A 4,436-nucleotide genomic window follows, 5' to 3' on the forward strand; every position below is an offset into this window, starting at 1 on the left:
AGAAATAAAAGAACCTGAAAGCTCGCCTTCGCGCATCCACGTCAGCGGCGGCGGCGTTGCATTAGCCTCTCTGCAATGCCTGAATAAAGCCTTCCGTGTCACTTTGTACGGAAATTCGATAAACACAAACCCGTGTTTCGACTCTTTATGCACTCACACAAAGCTTCGCTGTATATAGATTCCCACTCGTTGGATCCGCTGCATTCTTTTTGTACAGAAACAGATACAGCTTCCGAGTGTTCAATAGGTAAACAAAATACAAGAATACGTTCATCACGCGTGCCAAGAAGCTTTCTAACTTACGTAGTAGGGCCAATGGTGGCACGAGAGCAGGTGACAGCCTACTCAGATACCACACATCGTGTAAATGTTTCGTTCGCGTCCTTTCTTGCCAGCGTATAAAGAATCTCCCGTTTTAGCAATAACGATCGTTGACCGTGAGTGATAGGCTTCAAGAAGTTGTCGTGACGAATTTCTGGATAGAAAACGCGTTAAGACAATGGAATTATAGACTCGTGGAGATCGATGTTCTGCACCAAGTTTGGGAACTTAAATTTTATTATTCCTGATGTGATGACCGGTGTAAAAATGCTGGGAATTGGGGCCGTGCTAGAGCTACAGCATCGAGCTCAGCTATATAAAACAGCGCGGCCGGAGAAGGGCCGCCTTAACAAGTGTGCCCGTTTTGCTCGCGACACGCAAGTTCCAAGCATTTCATCATACAAAACAACTGTATTATGGGATTGTATGAAAAGTGATATACCAGCCTCGGCATCTCAGTTGCGATTGCTTTCTACCGCTGAGTACAAGGTCGTGGGTTGGACTTCCGGCAGCAGCGACCGTACTCCCATGGTGTGAAAAGAAAGAAAAAAGAAGAGAATGCTTGTGTGTATAATCAGAATCAGGATAACGTCGAGTAATTCCAAATTGCCAAAATTTAATCTGAGGCCGTCCACTACGGTACCTCTCATAGCCGTAGTCACGACAACGCTGCAACGCTAGTGCCGTAATGCTGATTTGGAATGTTATTAAGCCCCAACCACACGGGACTAATCGTGCGCACCTAGCGACGCGTCACACGCATGCGAGCATCAATCTCGCGGGTCACGCAGCGTTTGATTTCGCGTGTGATTTTGACCGTAATAGCGACGGAAGTAACCCCTTGCGCGCCACCGTGACGTGGCCGGCGTGCGTACTTCCTGCGCAGGTTTCGAAACTGGTTGCTGTGGTTTCGGAATTGCGCTGAGACGCCGGTATACTCACCGCTGGTTCCATGTCGCACAAGGACGATGGACGCTATCAATAATAAACGCTGGTCGACTGCGTCGAGGCTCGGCCTGCACTTTGGCCGGCGAAGCACAAGCACCATAAGAATAAGCAAGTGACGAGGTGCCTGTGGGTCGAGGTGGCGAGAAATATCATGTCCAGCGCTGCCGTAACAGGTAAGAACTAAAATTTTTATTCCGGTGTCATACCGGGGCACGGTAAATTACAGCCTAGCCCGCTCGGGATCAGATTTCTCGATCGCGATTGTCTAGCTCTTTTTCGCCAAGTCAAGAATAAACTTTCCTCAAACTCAAACGTTCCCACTGAAGGCGACGTAACAGCATTAGGCTATGCGCAATGAAGCACTCACTTGTGCGCGTATCGTGTGGCTGCTCGACTTTCACTTCGTCACCTCTGTACGGACTCGGAGACTCGTACGCTAACGTCTGTGCTATTACGCTTAGCGAGACGCTTATCCTGTGCTCCGTGTGGTCGGGCCTTTAGACCCCGAGAATCAATGAGTAAAAACGTGAACACAGGTACGTGTCTCCCAGTGACAGGTGTACTGTGTATCTGTCCACGCTATGACCTCCAGCAGCCGCCTAAGATGCGTGTATCAAAATGTCAAAATACTAACCCTGCTTTTTTGTACTTTGATCCCTTCGAATAACTGTTTTATTCAAACAAAAAGTATTCACGGTATGAAAAACACAACACATTTCATGTCTCACTCGCAGCATGTGATACTATCATGCGGTGACTAGAGCGGGGCAGCATTGATCGTTGTCTTATAGGAAAGAGCTCCGTTAGTGTTTTACGTGACCTTGTTGGGCACGAGTTCAGTGCAGGTTTCACTGCTGCTCTCTTGTTCTCCTTGCTTTATTTATATTGAAAGATAGAAGAAAAAAAAAAGTTCTCAGTTCGCTTTGGCAGCGTTTCCGTGTTGTTGTCGGGCGAGATACTGTGTCTTATTATTTTTTTTTTTTTTGCCGTCAGTGTGTACGTCAGAAATGTAATCGTAGGTTGCCTAATGTAAGGTAAAAATAACTCAAGCGAACAAATCGCGTGACTACGACTGCATGATGGATACTTCGCATGTTCGAAGCGCTGTTTCTGGCGTCCATGCAGTGTCTAGCCGAGTGACGGTGACAGGAAAACTCAAGAAAGCGAAAACATCGTACCTCTGGGGTTGCAAAAACTGCAGCTCTTTAGGTGTAATGCATTCATGTTGAACAATATATAAATCATTTTAGTGGGAAATCGACGATCCTAGAAATGGCCCTCTGAATACATTATGCAGTGTTATTCCTGGATTACAACCTCTGTCAGCTACGGCTGCGTTGGCCTTTCACAAAGTTAGCCAAGATTCTAAATTTTCTCGTGACACACCTTTGACCGGAAGGAGGAGGAGGAGGAGGAGAGAAAAAAGCAAATTCAGGAAAGTCGACTTGAAAAATTGTTTCTAATTTGTTGAGGTGAAGAAATGACACATACTTCGGCAGTCCTAATGGAAGTACAGCTATGGAGGCGTTCCGTTGAGATTATGCGTAAGTTACCTCTTCCGTCACCACATGGTGGCAACACCAAATGGTAATGCTCTCTGCTTATCCCACTTCACCCTCGCACACTTTCACATTAAGCAATTGGCGCGCGGCGAGGTTGTTATCGCCCTTGGACTTAATACGGAACATCACGGCAACGGCGATGCAGAAATGCGTCTAGAGTGGCCATATAATTGCTATTGCAATAAAAAATGAGACCGTACTGTGGTACGACCTACTTAAAGGGAGACTGAATAGAAAAAATATTTCTTCTGCATCAGTAAATTACCTTTCTACGACACCAAAAACACCACTCTTACCACGATAAGAAGCTTCGTAAGCCAGAAAAAGCGTAAGAACAAAAGACGGGTGGCGACGCCTCCTTGAAGTTCCCGCACCTGGTCGCTGTGACGCCATGGATTTTGATGGCATCTTCTAGGGCCTACTTAAGTATATAGCGGTACAGATTGACTACATTGTGTTCTGGAGGAACCAAATATTAAACATGGCAAGTTTCGGGAAGCTTTACTCAGCCAAAGCGGCCCAAATGCGAAAACATACTTTGGAATCCCTCACGTCACACTTACGTGCCTACGTCGTTGTTTCGGCGCGAAATTGAAATTCTGATACTTCGACGTTCATTTTCTCATCTAATAATCAAACAATTATTTTGATATGACCACCTGCAGAGTTCTAAAACGATGCTTTATTAGTCTAAACTAATTTATTGTTTCACTTTAGTGTCCCCCTTAGCGTCCATAGGAAGAAACGTGGAGTTTGGCAATTTGTTCTGCTAAGTGGACTCTGGGCATGGCCAGAACCCCTGGACATGAGGCGCTCGCAGGTGCGCGGAATGCCCGGCGTCCTCTCTTGGTTGTCGTCCGCTCGGTGCTGCGTAACTGAATCGGCATCGCAGTTCAGAGAAATCTATCTCACCAAGAACCGTAACTGTCAATTAGATTTGGTTTTTAATACCCTAGGTTCCGGGGCCGTTTCCTTATTAGAGAGGAACCTATGCAGTAATAACCATATAGCTGAAATTTTCCGAAGTTAATTGCCGAGCGGCCTTTTTCATACGGTAATTAAATTCTAATTGATAATTAAGTACGGTTCTTCAAGGGATGTGATTTTTTTGAACTCCGATATACATTGAGTGACGCAGCGTCGAGAGGACGACCCCCGAGAGAGGGCGACAGGCGAAGACTACGCGCACCTCATCATGCCCCAGATTTCTCCGGATACACAAGAGTAATGCGAGTAACCTTCTGCGTTTACGGCAGCACGTGATCAAGGTGTTTGAAATTGAAATAAACATGGTAGCCAGGGTTTAGTCAATACATTAATTTGCAATTAGAGCGAAGAAATGAGCTTCTCTCTCTCTAGCAGGCTGCCTCAATATTTTTGGTCCATCGTATGCCGTTCCCCACCTGCGTCACCTTGTTCTCGTCGTTCTTTGCTTGAGTGTGCGCCTGATTTCTCTCTCTCTCCTTTCTTAACAATGTTTAACCGATTAACAACGTTTATCGCTTTCTTTTCACTGGTTGCCAAAGCGCGTGCGATGAGGTCAACCCTATCCCTAGCGCCGACCAATCACGAGCGCCCTTTCCGGCAGGCCACCTTCGAATGCTG

The sequence above is a fragment of the Dermacentor andersoni genome, chromosome 2 (genome assembly GCF_023375885.2).
Source record: "Dermacentor andersoni chromosome 2, qqDerAnde1_hic_scaffold, whole genome shotgun sequence".
NCBI classification, from domain to species: domain Eukaryota; kingdom Metazoa; phylum Arthropoda; class Arachnida; order Ixodida; family Ixodidae; genus Dermacentor; species Dermacentor andersoni.